Here is a 21,013-nt window from a genome sequence, read left to right as displayed (position 1 = left end):
TGAAACACACTAGACAATTTCAAAAGATAAATCTTAGTGTCTTACTCATTTGGTACATCCTTAATATCCAGAACAAAATCAGTAGAAAGTAACATAATTTTCAAAGAATTTATACATGCTGGAGTCTTAGAACAAGGAGCTTCTAAATGAACCAAAAAGGAGATTGGGCTCATCTTGATAATTACATGCATTTTTCCTCATGAAATAACCGATGCTTTCTGTTTATTTGTGGAACTGTAGGAAAGCATGTGTGTAGGGTCAGATCTTGTCAGTTTCTGTTCTGGGGAATGTTTCCAGCACTCCTGTGAAGGAAATGGTGACAGACTGGTCAGGCTCCCTCACCTCGTTTCTGGCTGAGCGTGACTCAGCCTGTCTTATGTAAATACGTTAACTGTGCATGTACATCCAGGTGTTCCTTGGCTATGTGACTCACACCCATGAGTTCCTTGATTACTGACTCCAGTGTAAAAAACAATGGCTCTGATCCACAGGGGGTTGAGCTCACATCAAAATAAAGCACGTGAACATTGCCAACAGCTTCCAGGATCTTTTTCCAACTACCTAGCTCACAACCTGCATATGATGGGTCTGTGTCTTAGCCTGCACAACAGGTTTGAAGGGTCTGTGACCCAGCCCAACAACTCCTTTTTTTTCTGGTAAGATTCTAGGACTGGTTGCATTTGGGCTTCATATGTCTTCAAACTCTTGATAACCATCTCTGGTCTTCATCCTCTCTCTGGATAGGAGGGTCTCCAACCAGATCATCAACACCCACTGCTCTGGGAGGGTTGAATTTGAGGTTGTATTCCTGGATGGGATGAATCCAGTGAGCAGTGAGGCATTACTTGATGACCTCAGAGGGTGAGTTTGGGTTCATCACCAGGTGTATGTGATAAACTCTATCCAGGGCTTCCATCTGTGGAAGTGTCTTGGGGAAACTGTACAACAGCCAGCTAAACTGGGTGAGATGTTTTGGCTCATGGAGGGTCAGCCGAGTCATGATATCATCTGGAATGAGCTTCTTCTGTTCAATGAGAGACTTGGCCAGCACACCAGTCTCTGTGTCCCTCAGAATGCTGTCTTGGATCAGGTCCCCACTGGAGAGGCACTTCAGTTTGAAGTGTTTGATGATGCACAATGACAGGGTGCACTTGCCTGAACCAAGGGGGGCCCCTTGATCATGGTGCTCAGTGGCCTCCTGGATGCCCGCATGGCTGCTGCTCAAGCTCCTGAGCCGTGCCAACAGTTGGGGCTCACCTGATCTGCGTGCTGCCCAGGCTCTGCGGCCTGCTGCAGCAGCACCACAAGGATACCAGTTGGAACTGGTATTTTATAAGGGACATTACTGAAGAGCAAATTTGTGAGTTGAAAGATTGAGCCAAGGAATTCTCCCTGATGCCATACAAAGGGCTGAAGAGATGGTAAGTATGAAGGGAAAATTAAGAGACAAAGTATAGATTCAAAAGTTCCACTATTTGCAAGTAGAAAATGGAGAGGATGGTGAGATACAGTATTTAAAGAAATAGTTACAGAATAGGCAAGAATTTCCCAGAGTTTAAGAATAGTATGAGCCTTCAGGAATAGAAAAATATATCAGTGGAACAGTAAAAAGCACCTAGAAGCAAGTATTGGAAAAGTCGTGAGTCAATAGGTACTGTCACACTCTGCTGGTGGGGTGTAGCCTGGACAGCTAGTTTAATAGGCAATTTGGCAGTGGCTATTAATTTTTTAGAAAATTACCTGTTGGTATCTTCCTTAAACACTCTCATATGACAGTAATGTGGCACATATAAGATGTTCATTGCAGCCGTATTTATGACAGCCAAAAATTGTTAACAATCTAAATGTTCACTAATAGAATAGCTAAATGACTTTAGCCACACAGTGGAATATTATACAGCAGCTAAAAAGGAGATAGAGCTCTATGTACTGACATGAAAAGATTTCAAAGACATCACAAGCACAAAAAGTTGCAGAATATTATATACAGCATAGTGTAACTGATGTTAAAACGTATCTATAAAGTGAACTGAGAAGCCAATGAAAGGTTTGAGTAGTGGAAAGACATGACCAGATTTTTGTTTTTAAAAGATTGCTCTGTCTACAAGAATGGAAATAGGGGGACCTATTAGCAGGCTATTTCAACAGACTAACAGAGAGGTGAGAAAGCACTATTTTAATTTTAATTTCTTCAATTATGAGTGAGACTGAGCATCTTTTCATTCATTTATGAACCATTCACATTTTATTTCCATGCAGAATTTTTAAGCTGACAATTTCCTACTAATCACTTCCTTGGAAAAAATGCAGTAGGTTTAGTTTTCTCCACAAGCCATGAGATAGATTCTCAGTTCTGCCTTGGGTGATCCAGTTGCATGGCTTAATACACATCACGGATCATACGGTGCTGATGTTTTTTAGAAGCTGCTGAGCCACCAACAATGCATCTACTTCATTCTCTATCCTTGGGCCACCCCATTTCTAAAAAAGAGCCATAAAAATAGTGAAATGAGTTGTTTTCATTCTATAAGCAAGAGAAAAAGCTATTTCCACAATAAAGATTTGGGGAGTAGAAACCTAATTTCTGTATTTATATTTTGTGGGGACAGAGTAGAAATGCTGCTCTAATTTCTCAGATTTTTTTTTTATTGTTTCTGCTATTTACAGTCTTTAAATTAGTCATATAATCTCTGTTATTGTTGTATTTGAAAGAAATACACTGAATAAAGAAGATTCAAAAGGTATATGAGTATTTAATAGAAATTTGGCCCATATCCTTCAGCAAAGGAAAAAACGACATTATAATTTAAAACAGTATTTTGCATAATACTAATTGCTTTGCATAATAAAGAAGCACATTATTACTGTCTTTTAAGATAACTAATTATATACACAAAAAGCTATCCTGCCAAAGCCTTTCTATCCTCCTGGAATAGATTTAGATTTCTGGTATATTCAACCTTTAATTGAGATAGCTAATTAGATACCAGACTCTGATCCCTGAATATTCCAGATAGAGTTATCTGTGAAGTTGGTAGGGGCTGCTTGGCTCCAGGTGTGAGTAGGAGAGGGTGCTCTGGAACAGCGTAAAGCAGACACACTGTTGGCCTGCTGGTGTATGTGAGACTCATCAATTACAATAGTCATTTCTGGCTCATGAAGCCACCTCACTTCATTCTCCTTTTCCAGACCTATGTCACATAAGCCGTTTGAGACAAATGGCTATGAAGCTTATTCTTAATAGCGTCTGCTAAGAGATTCTTTGACAAAATACATACCCGTAGCCAAGTAATATCATTTAACCTCATTTAACAGAGAATGTCCAATGACAATCAAATGTGATTGTGAGAATTTGTTAAAAGTCTAGGTATGTTCTTCATGGTAATGGAAGTCAAATGGCATAACAGTAAAAGGAAAACAGCAGGAGCTCCTCAGTTTAGACTGTTTTCTGCAGAATTAATCCTTTTGTGGTGAAGTTTTCCATGTTAACTTATTTTTCACCTGCTAGGGGAGAATTAGCAGTTTAGGACATCCAAGCAGACAGAGCTAAAAGCCACAAGGAAGATAAAAGGCTTGATAATCATTCATTCATTGATTCTGCAAACTTTAATTTATCTGTATAACTAGTTGTTCTAAGTACAGGGACACAGCCCATAAAGAAGAATGAAGCCTGAGTGCCGGTCCTATGACGGTGACCTTCTAGTGGCTATTATGGGCCAGTGTTTCCCAAACTGTGACAAGATGATTTGAGGTCTCTGAGAGATAACATTCCCTAACCCCACTCCCAGGTTTCATAGGGTGTTTTATTTTAGTTTTTAAGCTTTTTTTATTATGGAAAATTTCAAAAGATACATACAATTAGAGAATGGTATAAGCCCCATGTACCATCATCCAGTTTCAACAGTGATCAACATTTTGCCAATCTTGTTCTATATCATATTTTTTCTGGAGTATTTTAAATAATAACACTTTTATATTTTAATGGTTAATGTACAATGTTTGAATGTAATAAGAAACAAATATAACCAGCACATCAAACCTGTAATTTCAAAGTCTTATTGCTTCGGACAAAACCAAACTATAGGGCTGGCCAGTAGCTCAGGTGATACTATAATACCAAGGTCAAGGGTTCAGATCCCCATACTGGCCAGCTGCCAAAACAAAAAATAAATAAAGAAAGAAAAAATGGTAACCTATAAATTTAAGTTTTAAAACTGCCACACAGATATGGCAAAGTTCATAAAGGGAGTACTCAACAGGCTAAAGTTTATGACCTATTGTTAGAGATGATAAGAAATTGGGACGTAGCAGACATTCCCTTCTTCCCTCCCTCCATGAGGGTAGGATGTTTAGAAGAAATTCCTTCTTCAGTAGAAAATGCTTAGTACCATCTCTAGCACTTAATACCTACAAAGTAGAAGCTGATATTGTTTTTGGTAGGCATCTTTGATTCCGGAGAACTGATACTGGCTAACATTTATTAAGCCCTGGTGTTTACTGACGCTGTGGTGAGAGATTTCCACATACAGTGTTATTTCATCTCATCTTCACAGCCACACTATGAGTAAATGTTATTTTTTCCATTTTTAGAATGAAAAAATTGAGGCTCAGAAAAATTAAGTCACCCACTTGAGATCTAACAAAGCTATTAAGTGGTGAAGGAAGGATTTGAATTCAAGCCTATCTTCCTCCAAAGCCCATGTTTTTTCTTCACTGGGTCCTCAGGAAGCCGGGACCCACTTCCTGACCACGGGAGGCAGCTGGGGAAAGAACTAGACATGTGAAGTTTGGAGTCTAGGGTGAACCTGATTCTCCCATTTGCTAAAGTTGCAACCTTGAACATTTCACTTCACTTTTCCTGAGCCTCTGTGTCTAATGCATAAAATGGGGATGATAATATTAATTACCCAATTTTTAAGCATGAAGTGAAATAATGTACCTGGGAATCTGGCATTGTAGACACTAAATGAATGTTAGTGCTATATTCACATGCTACTGACGGAGCACATGATCTTGAGGAACACCCTTCCCTCTCTGGATGTTGACATCCTCAGCTGTAAAGATGGCCGGGTCGGCCTCAATATCCTTAAGGTCTTTCTAAAGATAACATTCCAGAGTTGTGTGTTTGGGGTTTTTTTAAATTGACTTTATTACAAATTTAAAAGTCTGGAGAAGCTCCTATTTCCCCATCCAAAGAGTATGCACAGCAGAGCTAATTCATTTTTTTAAAAAAATTATTAAAAAGGCAAAAGATAGCATCCATACACATTAGTCCAACTTCTAAGAGGTAGTGCAATCCTCAGGCAGTCAGAGTACCAAGGTAGGTAAGGTTGCTTTAACCACCAGAGTTTATATCTCAACTTCTTTATTTAAGACCAATTTATAAAAATGTTAAAATCCAACAAGGGATGAACTACTCTGTTCCCAAATGACTCTTCTTGATGAGGCTCCAAATTTTCCACTTGAGATGATGTTGAGTTTTTCTTTTCCATTGGCCCTTGGGATGTTTCCTCAGATGCACTACTCTGATTCTCTATCTCTTTTGGCACAAAGGTGAATGGAAACTTTCTTTGAACAGTGCACACCACTGGGGTATAACCTCGATATTTAAAAACACTGGTTCATAAGTAACTGAACTTTCAATGAGAATGCCCTATGGGCACTCATATTTCCTGAAGCCACATGTATTTCAAGTAAGAGTATAAATGGACTCGATGAAACTAGGCAGCACTCTGTTTATAGGACAGCTAGTTCTTAAATATAGCTTATAAATCTGGGGGATCAGGTTATCCACATAAGGTGCTCGTCAAATTTGGACCCGGAGCCCGAATTCAGTACAGGTGACTGACAAATCATCTAGACTGTGAATCATCATAAAAAGCATGAGCAGCCCTGCTAATGTGCCAGAGATCTTTGTTGCTTCAGATCTCAATCCAAGGTGTCACAGGAAACAGAAAATCAAATCCCCAGAATTGTGTTTTGATTGGACCACAATGAATACTGCAAATTCCGAAGTTAATGGAAATAACTAAATAAACTTCCATTCAGTGTGATTTTATTTATAAGTATTTATAATCCTTAGTCTGGATTCCTTAGAAAACAGAGCCTGACAATACTATGTTCCTACTACTTTTGGGTTTTTTGTTTTCTTTTTTTGGTGGCTGGCTGGTAAGGGGATCCAAATCCTTGACCCTTGACTTTGGTGTTATAACATCATGCTCTAACAACTGAGCAAACCAACCAGCCCACAATACTACTTCGTCAGGGAGGGTTATCCCAAGGAGCAGAATTGAGAGGAGACTGAGGCAGACAAGAAGAGAGAAATTTGAGCAAGCGTTGCAGAGCTGGTCGCCACTAAGTACTACTGATTGCTGTGTCTTAGAGGCCTATCCTCTGACAAGCTGTATCTCTGGAGTAAAGAGAAGAGAACAAATGATTCTATCAGTTTCCATCTCCCATGTGGCAACATTTTGACCATGAGGTGTTAACTTCCCTACAATTCTGGGCTGTGCAATTCTGGGATCTGAAGCATCCCACACCTTGGGGTTAACAGGGAAGCCCAGGATTGGAGGTGAGAGGCACGTGGCCTGGGCTCTGGGAGGGTGCACCTGAAAGAGGTAGTCGGAGCTGGTTGCCAAGGGGGCATTTGGAATAGAGACGGGTGAGGCTGAGAGGACTTGAAGAGATGTAGGCATGTGAGACGTTAACTTATACCCATTCCACTTCCAAACACAATCTGGCGGGCTTACATATAAAATATGGATGATGACAAAATAGGAAATGATTCATAGGAATAGCAGCAGCAACAACAAAAAACCCTATTTCCTTATCTTTAAAAGGAAGGATAATAACAGTATTTAACTGTAAGGTTGTTACAGTGATAGAATGAATTAAAAACTTAATATTTGTAAAGGACTTAAAGAATAAGTGGCATGTTAAAGTCATTATGTACTTTTTAAAAAAATACTAGCCACGTGAGCTTAGATGGTTTCTGCAACTGAGCATTAAATTTACTCTAAGCTTTCTAGCAGTTAAGGAAAATATGACAGGTTTCATAATTTACGTTAACTAATTGAAACGGGCCTGCTAATTCTGAAAGAGAGCCAAGAATTTACATGGCATGAAAGCCTAAAGGGAATTGATCCCAAGAGGCATTAAAAAGCAGAATAAAAAATGTGTTCAAAATGGCTCAAGCAAGTTGTGTGGAAGAGTTCTTTCTACGGCTACCTCTTTCATTGATGCTTCACCAGAGAAAGTTATTCTTCGGGAAGCCAAGATAAAGAAGTTTCGGATGAGTTACCCTGATTCAGTGGTTCTCAACAGGGGCAATTTTGTTCCCCGAGGGGATGTCTGCCAATGTCTGGTGACATTCATGGTTGTCACAACTTGGCAGGGGATGGGGGTATCATGCTACTGGCATTTAGTAAATGGAGTCCAGGGATACTGCTAATACTGCACAGGACATAACTATATCAAAACAATTATTCATTGTTTATCTGAAATTCAAATTTAACTGGTAATCCTGTATTTTAATTTGCTAACTCTAGCAACCATAGCTGCCAAACCTCCTATAATACAGGCTAGCCCTCCACAACAAAGGATTGTCTGATCCAAAATGTGAATAGTACTGAAGCTGAGAAACCCTGCTCTAAGTGGAGTATAGATTTTTGCATACTTTCTTAGAGGAATGGAGAAAAAGTATGGACATTAAAATATTTTTCCTTTAGTCAGACTTTTGTTCAAAATTAGTTAGTTGACAATTAATTTCAGGTCCAAACCTCTGGCCTCACTCTAGCTTATTCATATTCATGATGCTGATGAAAGCTTGAGTCCTGTCTTCAGCAAACAGGTGACAAAGTGGCTGGACATCTGATAGGAAGCTTCTTGAAAATCGCTTAATATATCCTGTCTGTACTAATAATTTGACAGTTATCACCTACTTCCTAGTCAGGTTACTTGGTGATATTATTGCACACACAATCAGCTAATCCAGAAATATTCATCGAGACTGACATGGTACAAGGTGATTTGAATAATTAAATAGAGGCAGAAAATAGAGACTGTAGTCCTCAGAGGGTTTACATTTGAGTTGCAGAGGTAATACAAGGGAAAGAAGCACTAGGAAGATACTATAAATCCTATCTCCATGTCGGATTAAATAAAGGTTGGTAGGCTAACTGAATGACAAGCTGGGACAGAGAGCAGGGCAAAGACCATTTTCCAGAAGAGGGGCCCATCTCTTGACTGGGCTTTGAAGGTGGGCACTTGTTGGGCTCCAAGGAGACATGGTCTTCCAAGGGAGGGAGCAACGCTGGCAAGTGGCTCCTGAACAGGGTCATGAAAAAGACTTGGTGAGAAATACCTCTGCTGGGGGCAGAATTTTAATCCCCCCTTCCTCCCAAACTCTCTTTACTTCTCTGACTGCCTATTGCCAAGTTTCACATCATACTGCCTTTTTGGCTTTGACACTTACTCATGTAGTAGGAGCCAAGTAAATCCCCTCTGATATACTTAAAGAAAATACTTTTTAAGTCAAGCTAGATACGGTCACAATTTAAAATCCTTCAGGAAAATATCAGTGAGTTAACCCTCATCTCCACCTGCTTCCCTTGCCTGGAATGAGATGAGTCGGGTTATTGGTGTCTTCAATTACTGTCCAAAGGATATGCAGTGACACAGAAAAATGGGGAAAATAGCTGCCAGTTCCTCTCCTCCGCTAGACTGCATGTTTAAGAAGGTGGAAGATACTCTCTGTGCAGTGTTGGCTCACTCGAAGTTGCATAAGTACCTGTCTTATTCTTAATCCACATTAATCTTTTGGAGCCTTCCTGTAGCTGTTTCTTAGCTGTAGGGATATGGCTCCCGCATTTCCAACTCCATGCTACAGTAAAGAACATGAAAGGAAGGACTGAGCTTTGTATGAGGTAATGTAATAACAGATGTTCACACCGGTGACCCTGAGTCAACCAGGAAGGATTCAATTACTCTTGTGTCCTCTGTTCAGAGGAGAATGAAGTTTGTCATCCATTGCTACAAGCTTGCCATCAAAAAATAGCTGAAAATAACAACATTCTTTGTGATTGAAGGGTTAGTTTCAATTTTCTGAAAAACTGACTTCCATGGTACACTTCCTTCTCTAGCAGGGCCGGGAAGCAAGGAAGCAACGTACTTTCATAATATGCTGCAATCCTCAAAGGCACAGATGATTTATTGGTTTCATTTTGAGTTGGAGGATTCTTGATGACATACGGTCACTTAAAAAAATTTAAAAAACCTTTTTAAGTGGAATAAGGTTAGATTACAGAAAAGTTGCAAAAATAGTACAGTGTTCATATATCTTGTCATTCTGTTTCCCCTGTTATTAACACCTTCTAAAACCAGGGTATGTTTGTCACAGTTAAGAAACCAACATTTGTACATTTCTGTTAACTCCAGACTTTGTTTGGATGTCACCAGCTTTCCCATTAATGTTCTCTTCCTGTTCCAGATTCCAATCCCGGGTACCACGTTGTATTTGGTTGTCAAATCTTGCCAGTCTCCTGTGGTCTGTGACAGTTCCTCAATCTTCGCTTGGTTTTTATGACTTAGACAGTCTTAAGGAGCACTGCTCAGGTACTTAGAATGCTCCCAGATCTGGTTTGTCCATTGTTTTTCATGTGACTACCCAGGGTTATGGGTTTCGGGAAAGCATACTGCAGAGGTGAAGTGCCCTTCCTGTCACATCATGTCAGGGGGTGCATGAGAGCCACATGCCATTCCTGGTGATTTAAGCATTATCACTTGGTCAAGGTGGTGTCTGCCAGACTTCTCCACTGTGAATACCATTTTTCCCTTTCCTTACTCTGGTCTTTGACTGAGTCACTAAGTCTAGCCCATCCTTAGAAGAGGGGGTGTAAATCTGCACCTCCTTGAGCGGAGAGCATCTACATATATTATTTGGAATATTTTTTGTAAGAAAGAATTTATACTGCCCTTTTAATGAGTCACTTAAAACTAATACATATACCAAACTCCCAGATCTAACAAATGTTAACATTTTGCCAAATATGCTTCAAATCCTTAAGTTTTAAAAAAAATCTTTATTAATATGGTTGAAGTCTTGTTTGCTCTTCCCAATTATACTATTCTTCTGACTCTTTCCCTACGGATAATAATAACCATGTTTTTACATATGTGTGTATATCCATAAAAGGATTTCCATGTTTATAAATTTCATTTTGTGACTTGATTTTCTCATTCAACTTTGTCTCTTCGATCTCTCCAGGCTGAAGCATGTATATGGGAAGGCATCTTAATCTTACCTGTAAATTGCCCCCAAATCACTTTATAAATTGGGTTATTTATGGAAAGCTTCCCTGTAGACTCTTAGTCCTATACACAGTTGTGAATTCTTGCAAAGTTTGATTGTGGGAAGTGAATGACACCTCCTGACCTTGTTCTTAAAAGCTGGGGAGTTTGCAGAAAGATAAGAGGGAAGAAAAAATTAGTCATCCGATCTGGTGGTTCCTACATTCTCTTTCTACTGGCTGCTCCACATGTCATCCTTTCTGTCCTGTCTATCTCTTCTCCAACATCTCTGTCTTCTGGCTTCTGTTCTCTAGTGTAGGTGAGTCATCAGAACAAGTACCTGACGACCCAGTGAGGAGCGACAGGAGATTCTTAAATAGCCTTCAAGTGACAACAATGCAAGGCACTGTAGGTCTGAGGATAATAGCATTTCAACACCTGAGCTCCAAACTTGAATGTCATACAACTTAAACCCAATATGTCCCAAACTAATACATCATCTTCCTCCACAAGTTGCTCTTCCATCAGTGTTACTAATTTCAGTATCCACTCAGTTGCCAAAATCAGAAACCCAGGAGTCGTTCTCAACTCTTACCTTTCTCTCTGCTCACACAAAGTCACGCCCCAAGTGCTGCTTTTCCTTTCTCCTAAATATCTTAATCCCTCCATTTCTCTCTAGCTCCATGCTACAATCCAAGTTACATGAACTCACACCCAAATTACTGTAGCACGTGCTCAGTTGGGTTCCTGGCCTCCAATCTTGCCCCTTTCAATCTATCTTCCTCTCTGCAGGCTAGAGAAACCAAATCATATTGCTCTCCCAGTTAGAACTTTCCCATGGGCCCAGGACAAAAATCTGAACCTCTAACCAGATTTACAACACCTCCAAATATCTCCTTTACTTATGTCTCTAGTCTCATTTCCTATTTCTCTTTGCCTCAAATTTCATTTGCCAGTTATAATCAGCTTTTTTTACTTTCCCAGCTATACGATGCTCACCTCACCTCACCTCTGAGAACTTCACACTGACTCTTCTTTCTGCTTTAACATGCCCTCATCCAACTTTAATCAGCTTTCAATCTTCAGTTTAAATACTTCTTTATGCAAGAACTTGGACGAAGACTCTCTCCTTGACCAAACTTTAGACAGGCTCTTCCTGCGTCCTCTTTTTGACTGGGCCTCGTCCTTGGGCCCTGTCTTGGCCTTCTGAGGCCCCTTTTAGTAAGAATCCTGCTAAGTCAGTTTAGTGACATTCTCCCCACTCTTGTTATCTGACCATGCTTTATATCTGATCAAGTTCTTCATTCCCTCAATGTCTAAGTCTTTGGCCTGCCTTTATCAGAATCCTGTTAGATGGGTTCAGCAAGAATCCCCCTACCTATATGTCCCTCTTAGTAATTTTTCATCCACTGACCCTTTCATTCTGCTTGTTGGCTGTAAATCCCCAGACGTTTTTCTGGAATTCAGAATTGAGCTCAGTTCTATACTGATGTCTCATTCCCTTACTACACTAGTTAGTGAATAAAATTTGCCTTTATTTCCTTTAACTAGTGTCTAGCTTTGTTTCTCTGGCAACTCCCTGACCCCTAGACTAGGTTAGGACCTCCTCTACTTCTCCTACTGTGATTCTCGTAATAGTCTAATGTAACTTCTTCTGTAACTGTGTTTTTTTTACTAAAGTGCAAGTGTCCTGACAGCAAGCCTTATTAACCATTGTATTCACAGCATAGCATAGAGCTTGGCACATGTAGGACACAACCAATGTTTGTGGAATAATAGAATGGATTTCCAGGTTTCCTCACTGGCCACTATGGACTGTTCCAGCATGATGGGCAGTTTTAACAACCAGAAAGTAGTATGGTGGGCTTGTGGCATGGATGGAATGAGTCTTTACTATTTCCTTGTGGTTGAAAAAGTCCTCCCTGGGTCCAGTCTTCCTTGAAGCAGAAACTTGAGCTGATTTTCTCCAGTAATGGCCCCAAGTAGAACTGACCACTGCCTAACACATTCACTTAGGCCGACTCTCTCATCACAGGGGCCTTAAACTCATTACTGTACTCTGTGTTTGTTTTACTTGTGTCTCTATACACTTTCAGGCTATCACACACAAAAAAATAGACTAGACTAAATCAAATTTAGTGCTGAGACACAAAAAGATGATTTATGAATTCTCTGTTTGATGTAACCATTCCTCACTTTGCATTTGTTTCTCTGCTTATTTATTTCATTAATACTTGAAAGTAATCGACTGGTTTTGACACATTTTGGCACACTGATAAGGAGTTCACATACATCTTAAGCTTGATTGGGGGCTTTCTGTTATCTTGAAACAGAGAAGCGGTTGATAATTTTCAAATGGAAATATCTTCATTTTCTAATGTATTTTAATTAAGTTTGGTATATGGGTACAGGCAAACAAGACAGTAATTACATTAAGTAAAAATTACCTTTTGTAGAGTAAATAGGTTAGAAGCAGAAGACTGCCATTGATATTAAGAGACCAAAGAGACCACCTGTAAGTCCTTTACAGACCACCAGGATTGCAGTCTCAAGGGGGACAGCCTCACTGAAAACCCTCTGCCTGATGAAGTGCTGTCACGGCTTTGAAGGTTTATGGAAAAGCAAATTCTATAACCTTTCTGGCAAACCCTCCTAGGTGTTATAAATGCTGACTAAAGGAAATCTGAGTCTATTGATCTTTCACTTAAATTCTTCATGCCGCAGGGGAAACCTAATTCCTTTTGCCTTTTGCAGTGTAGGAGGAAATAGAAGCTTAAAGAGATTAAGTTACTTGCCCATAATATCATCTAATAAATGGTAGACTTAAGATTCGAACCAAGGCTTGATTCTAAAACACTATCCCCCTTCGTTTTTAACCAATGGACTACTTTGTCTGGTTAATGAGATTGTTCAGTAAATGAGGTACAGTTGACTCTCTATATCTGATGGCTTCACATTCATGGATTCAACCAATCACAGATTGAAAATATTTGAAAAAAATAAAAAAATAAAAAATAATGCAGCTGTAAAAAATAATACAAAAAATACAGTATTACAACTATTTACACAGCATTTATATTGTATTAGGTATTATAAGTAATCTAGAGATGATTTAAAGTACTTGGAAGGATGTGCGGAGGTTATATGCAAATACTATGCCATTTTATATGAGGAATGTATCCACAGGTTTTGGAATGTGGGAGTCCTGGGAACCAATCCTTAGCAGATACTGAACAATGACTGTAACTCAATTCCCTAGCTAGCTTGGATTAAAGGTAATGCCCACTATTGGCCATAAGCCCGTATGACCCTAGTTCTATGCTTAGGGGTCCGGGTCAATGAGGTGGCTGACAGGCTGCCTTTAGAAACACTGGAGATGGAAGCAGAAGATTGCAACACCTCATCGCCCAGTGTGCCTCATGAGCAAGCTACAAAGCTGTCACTGAGCACCCAGGCTTTTGGTACAGTTTTACTCATCATATTATCCCACAAATCTCTGATGTTTGAAAAGTGGTAAAGGCTAAGCTGAACTCAAGACTAGTAACTCTCTTAGATCCATTGTCTGTAAAATGGGGATAATAATAGTCCCCACCTTGTAGTTCTAGTGAGCATCAGTGCCATATTCCTTACACACAAGCTGGTGAGAACAGAGCCTAGTAGACAGTAAGCTGTCAATGAAGCTTAGGTGTGAATACTATTTTTTAAATGTTGCTATTATTATTGTTATTGTTTTTTTTGTTATTATTGTTATAAGAACAAAGTGTTTAAACACAGCCACAGCAAATTGAGTACTGACTAGCCCCTCTGTCCTGAGGTTCCTGACCGGCCAGTGACTCAGCTGGTAAGACACAGAGGTAGCTCCAGCAGTTGCTGCTGGAACACCCACATTTGCACAGGTGCCCAGACACCCCAAGAATTTTGTACATCCGCATTAGGTTTTCCCAGAGTTATATTCACTATTTTAGAAAATTTTAATATTTGCTAAATAAAATATGATTATATTTGTCTTGTCCACAAAGTCTTACTTTGCAGTACTCTTATTTTTACCATCTAGATCTTAAGATTCTCTTTTTGATTACAGCTTATTGATTATTTACATCCAGAGACTGTTTTTGTTAGCTTTATATTTACCCTTCAGATTTTAACTATTCTTCTTCATCAGTGTTTTTTTCTTCATGTTGTGAAGTTTTTAATTCGATCTTTAATTTTGCATTAACATTTCTTATATACAGTTTATCTGTCTTTTTATACTTCCTAAAACTTAAACATTTTTGGTTAAGTACAGAAACACTCAAACTGCACAAAATTGTTTTCTTACTGTAAAAAACACCCAGAAATGTAAAAAATTCTTAGAAGCACTTATCCATACTTTATTCGTTACAAAATATTGAACACCTGTTTAAAGTTTTAACTGTAGAAACTGTATGTCTTATTTCTAAATATGTAACAAGCTTGGAAATGCGTAATATTATTATGAAGTGTCACCTGACATTGTCAGCAGGTTGTTAATTAACAGGCATGGTTTTTATGGGATCATTAGATGCTTGCGTGTCCATTCATTGGAGAGGCCACATGAGAACTCTCTCAGTGAGTCAGGAGGACGCACGCCTGTATTCTCTGTTGTTTCATTAGCCCATGTAGAGCCGATGGACTTCCCCTTGCCCCTTTGTACACACATGCACACACCCACATGCTGAGGGCTATCCTTTAGAGACTTTCTCCTTGAAGTCCACTTGATGTACATCTTGATCAGATTTTATCTCTACATAAGAGGGAGGTATGTGAATATGTCATGGGAGTACACTAACATACCCACACCTGCACTCCCAGCCAATCCCCACCAGCACCACCACCACCAACAGCCCTATATTTGTCAAGGTGTGTACTTGCTGACCCAAGTAGAGCAGAAAATGCCTAAAGTGAGTTTAAGAGAAATGACATGTTTCAGTTCTTCCTAGCAATCTGGGTGCTGGTGAATGTAAGGACATGTCATTCATGTCCTCATCTTTCTCTGAGAGAAAACTTTGTCATGGCAAATGACACTGTGATCATGCAGATGGACTCATGCAAATATGAGGAAGTTATTGAGAGGTCAAGGCCCTAATTTAGGAAGATTTAATGAGACCTGCTAACATGACCTTCTGAGTACCCTGCTAGCTCATACGCCCTAGTTATGTACACCTGCCCATGGCCAGCTGCCCACATGGAGGGTTCTGAGTGTCCCTACAGTAAGTCAACAGATGAACATCACCCTTAGAGGCAGAAAAAAACTTCATCTCTTCCAGCTTCTTCTTCCTGCTGCTGGGTACCAGGAAGTAGCCTAATTAATGCTGACACATCCTGAGCATCTAGGTTAGAGAAATAAAAGTCATCAGGAAGGAAATGTCCTACATGAACTGATATTGAATTTATAGGAAATTTTGCTTTGGAGATTGAGGTGAAAAGACTGATTTCTGAGGACTAACTCAGCAAACCACCACAGGCACTAGATCACGGGAATGCATGCCTCCTCATACACATCAAAGTGGCAAGTGGAAATTTATCTGGACCAATCACAGCAGCAGAAAGAGAACCAGGTTTATGTCAAGACCTGGGCCAGGAACCAGGGTGACTTTTTTCTAGGAAATGGCTACAGTGCCTTCAACCTTTTAGCACCAGGTATAGAAACAGCTAATACAATGTCAACCTCTCTCTGAAATATATATTTTTTAAATCCACAGGATTGTTTATTCTGTTAATGGAAAAATACAGTGTATTTCTTTACTGGCTGTGAATCATAACAGGCAAGGGGAGATTGCTAGATTCCTAAAGGTTCTCTGAGGGAGTCCATTACAGACACATTGGACAGTGGACTAGGGCTGGCAGTTAGCTCAGTTGGTTCAAGCATGGTGTTGATAACACCAGGGTCCAGGGTTCAATACTTGTACTGGCCAGCCACCAAAAAAACAAAAAATAGTGGATTATATAGGGACTTAAGTCACTGTTCTCAAACTTCCAACTTGACCACAAATCTCATTCTGTATATTTGCCTGGAAGTTCATTTCTTAGACTATGCAGTCTTCTATTTTTAAAGTGAAAATTTAACTATACTCATATAGAATTTTTCCTGTATTTCTTCTCGTCTACTCAATATCATTGACTTGGATCCCTGCCTTAAAAAATGGGAGATGGGAGAGGAAAACAGTAATATTGATCCTTAGGTTTTTGGAAATGGACCAGTTTGCCCAAACATTCATTCTTCCAGAATTAGTCTTAGAAATAACCACTAGCTACTCTGTCAGATAGCTTTTGCTACATAATAAACTACCCCAAAACGTGTGGCTTAAAGCAGCAGCTATTTATGTAGCTAACAACTTTGTGGATCAGCCCTTTGCACTGAGCTTTACTGGACAGTTCTGCTCCTGGCTGGGCTCAGTTGTGAGTCTGCCCGGCTGACTGGGAACTGTAGGATGGCCACTTGGTTAGCTTGTTGCTCCAGATGGCCTCCTCACCTTCTAGCAAACTAGCCCAGTCTTTTCCACCTGGTACTGGGCAGGGACCCAAGAGAGAGAGCAGATGTGTTCAAGGCCTCCTCAAGGCCTGCCTTGAACTAGCACAACATCACTTCCACCACATTCTATTGGCCAAGTCACAAGGCTGGCCTGCCTTTTGATGGGAAGAGTTGCAAAGTCCCATTGCTACAGGCATGGATACAGGCAGTCATTACACTGCAGTCATCTTTGTAATCTATCACACCTACAATGAAGAGAAAGTGGAGCCAAGTAATTTTATCACAGGTGAATTTTCCATAGAAGAAAAAAGGGCTGATAAATAAATTACATGGATTTGTACCTTATTTGAAATAGTAGCAAGCAACCATTCTTGCTAATACCGATACCATGAAAGCAGGAAATTCAGGGGAAAATTCTCAGTTTACTTTTAGTCTGACTTCCTGGATTTTATGCACAATAAATGGAAAGCTCTTCCCCTTAATACAAGAACTTTCATTTTGTAATGGTTTGTGTAGACCCTTGGTGCAGGCTGGGTTCTCTAGGAGGTAGACTCTGAGATGGAGTTTAGTGTGAAGGATGTTTATTAGGGATTGTCCCTGGGATCAACACCTGTGGAAGAGAGAGGGAGGAGCAGAGGGAGGAGCTGAGTGGCCATGCAGGCCCACAGCCTCAGTTGACTCCATGGGAGCTCCAGATCTAAGATGACCTGTCAGTGTTGTTCCAATTGGGTCAATGTAGCTGGCTCTATCACCAACTTTACCTCCCTCATTGGATGTGGGCCTCCTCTGGGAAGCACATAACCTTGAGCAAGATGGCTTTCTACAGCTGAGGCAATCCCTGCCAACAGATGAAGGCTATCTGCTCACAGCAATTCTGAGGCCAAAGGCCCTTCCATCCAGATCCATCACAATGCTAATGGAATTATGGTGAGATTCTAGCTACCCACACCTGATTTCATCTGCAGGAGAAGCTGCATGCCACATAATGTGATGATATTTATTGACTCTGCTGTTTTCCTCAGAGGATTGCAAATAGCTTCATGAAGGGTATCTGACTCATAGAACTGTTACCTTCATTTGCTGCTGGAGCTGGGTAATAAGTAGTGGATTAACTGAGGAATTAATTAGCCGTCTGTGCAAGTCTGCCTTCATGCATATGTCAGACTTCCTCTTCCTCTTCCCAAAGCAACGTTTATTTCTGCCATCCTACCCTCTGGCCAACAATTCCTGGAGTGGTGGATGGGGGTGTGGGGTCTTTCTCCCTCTTCTGTCTGGACCACAAATTACCTACAATGTAAGGAGTGAGTAAATTTGGGGTAAGAGAGGACAGGTTCCAGCAGTTGAAAACATCTACGCTTACCAAATAGATCTATTGCAATGGATTGTGCTGCAATCATATTTTTTTCTCTCTTTGTGAAGAAATGAAGCACACTCCCCTGGTGAATTTAGAATAGGATTTGATTTTCAAAAATCTGATTTACATACAATCTTTCAGTCATCTGCTACACTTACAGCTGGATTACAAAAGCCTTAGTTGCACTTCTGGTCTAACTACGGGACTACGCTTGTAAGGGCCTTCCAGTGGTCTTTGTAGAAGTTTGACAAGCCATAATGAGAGGCATCATTGTTTAGCAGGTAAGAGGCCAGGTTCTGGAGACAAGCAGACCTGGACTGGAATCCTGTCTCTGAGGCTTTTTAGATGTGTGTTCTTGAACAAGTCCGTCAGTTTCCCAAAGCCTCAGTTTCCTCATCTAAACAATGGGGCTGATAACAGCTGCTTCCTCCTAGAATTGTTGTAAGGATTCAGTGAAGGGACGCCCATGAAGAGCCTGGACTAGGCCCTGGCGCTGTGACTGTTAGCTCCTCTTCTTCAGAACGATGGTAGCAGGGTCTTTGCCCTCTGCCACAGCCCCAGAAACACTCCTCTTTATGGTCAACTTAATCGGCCAATTCTTAATTTTTCTGGTGCAGGAGATGGGAAGCAAAAGGTAGTGGGTAGATGTTGAAGAATACAGAGAAGAATGTATTTTTGAAACTATATCTTGAATGTATTGACCTTTTAAAATAGCAAGATAGCATAGCATGGATAAATTTGAGGAGAATTACATTTTTAAAAATAGCTATGGCTATTTCTGATGCCTAAGAGCAGACACCTAAGGGAACAGAGTGGGGCGTGTGCCAGGGGGTACCGGCCACCACAGGAGTGAGTCGCTTGGGTTCAGGAATGAAAGGTGGGGAGTCAGCAAGCAGAGCCAAGGGCCCAAGGTGCATGGGCCTGGGAGAGGCGCACAGGACACAGGCTGCTCATGCCAGAGCCACTGGTGGCTGCCAGCAGTGACTGACTGAGAGGGCTGACGAGGCACAGGGCCAATCGAGAAAGGTTTCTTAACATGAAGACTTTCGACGTTGTTCGTGAAACTTCAGCTGTCCTATAATAAAGTTGAACTTTTGTCCACCCTGGAACAAGACCTCACAAGAATCTGGTTTACTCTTGCCTGGCCTCATGTCACAACAGTGTCACAGAGGGACACTGCTAAATTTACAAACTATAAATATAAAGATACTTATTTGCAAAGTGTGGTTTAGGTATGGGTTTAATATTCTACAGTGGAAGAGAAGATTTCTATCGCCATAGTGATTAATGTACTTCTAGGCTTGGTAAGCTCTTATCTAGTTGGCATGATAGTGAACTGGTATGTTCTGATTAATCACTCTGCCTTACTGAGCTATTTATTGCGATCATACTCAGGTTACCAACTTTCAAAGAACTAGAATTCAATGAAATGCATTAACATTAAAGCCTTTAAAATTAGGTTACCTTTTCTTTGGCAATTTAGAAGAGAGTTAGGATCTTTTAGGTCCTCATTGTTGTCATTATAACTGTGAGGTTCTTCAGGTTTAGAAGATGTAAGCAATCGGCCTCAATTTATGCCCAGAAGCTGTCTTGTGAATGTCCCTACTATCTGATTCTGGGCTTCTGGGCTACTTTCTCATAAAAGCTCATGCTTAGAAGCTACCTCTGATTATTTGAGCCTTCTGCTTGTCTAGATTCAGAGTCAATGGGTTTGTCCTGTTGAAGTAGCCCTCAAATTTATGCCATTCCCAAGACATGCTAAAATGCAACCATAGGCAGAACTCCTCAGGAAGGGAAATTTTGATAAAAAATGGTTTGCCTGGAGATCTCAGGTCCTTATGCTACCTCCAGGCTTGGTGACAGAAACCTTGGGCATGAATGTGGACTATCTGGTGTTTCAGTCTGATTCTGATAGCCCAATAATTAAATGAGTCTGCAGGACTTCTTTTTAAGTCCTCAAAGAAAATGTCAATTAATTGTCAGCCAAGTAATTCATAGACACATATAAACATGACCTATATTTTCTAAGGTCTCTTATTTCAACATATTTTTGTTGTTTTTGTTCCAGTTGTCATATTCCTCTTTAAGAGTAGGAAATATATCTCACTGAGTTCTTGGGTAGAGTTTCACCGTAAACTTGTGTGCAGTGTGTAGAGTTTGACTCTCAAGTTATGAGAGTAATTTTCTTGGATGGCTGTTAAGTGGACCGATTTCAAGTGAAGAGTCCTAGGAGTGCTTTGAGTAGCATACCAAGCATGCAGTTGTACCTTTAAAAAGGTGTGGTTTGCCAAGACAAGTCCATTAAAGGACTACACCACCTATTCCTTGGCCCCTCACTCTTAGGTAAGCTGACAAACTCCTCCCCACCTATGCAGCCAGTGCAGACAAACTCCTCATCTCCCTGCCTTGGTTCCCATCCTGTCTCTTGAGCACCTCATCTTGCCCTGTCTGCTGTTTGTCCCCTAGCTCTGACCTTCTTGGCATCTCAGCTTTGGCCTTGCCTGCAGCCTCTGTACTTGCCCTTGCTCATCAGTCCTGACGCTTGCTTCTTCTCCCATGGTCTGTCCCTGCTGACTCTCCTGGGCTCCAGTTTGCACTCAAGCTTGGGTTATGTCTGCTCCCTGCTGCTCGTGGTAACACCTTCACCCAGTCTTTGCCTGAGGCTAGTGCATGGGGTGAGGGAAGGGGAGTTACTCTGGACTGAAGAAAAAGATACTGATAAACTTGTTTCACCACAAATATCTTTTAATGGATTCTAAACAGCTTTTACCAGTTCTGCAACATGTTTATTCTTAATTCAGTAGGTCCAACATTATTATTATTATTATTATTATTGATCAATTGGCAAATATCTATTGAGACCTGCTAGTGTCCAGTGCTAG

General features: G+C 40.5%; 1 pseudogene; it reads right to left on the bottom strand.

Moving 5' to 3' along the window:
- Window positions 1-222: 222 nt before the first annotated feature.
- LOC134370553 (GTP:AMP phosphotransferase AK3, mitochondrial-like) overlaps window positions 223-21,013 on the bottom strand; it is an 84,451-nt pseudogene continuing 63,660 nt past the window's right edge.

This window comes from Cynocephalus volans, chromosome 2 (assembly GCF_027409185.1).
Source record: "Cynocephalus volans isolate mCynVol1 chromosome 2, mCynVol1.pri, whole genome shotgun sequence".
Taxonomy (NCBI): Eukaryota; Metazoa; Chordata; class Mammalia; order Dermoptera; family Cynocephalidae; genus Cynocephalus; species Cynocephalus volans.
This window is presented reverse-complemented; position numbering and strand designations above follow the sequence as displayed.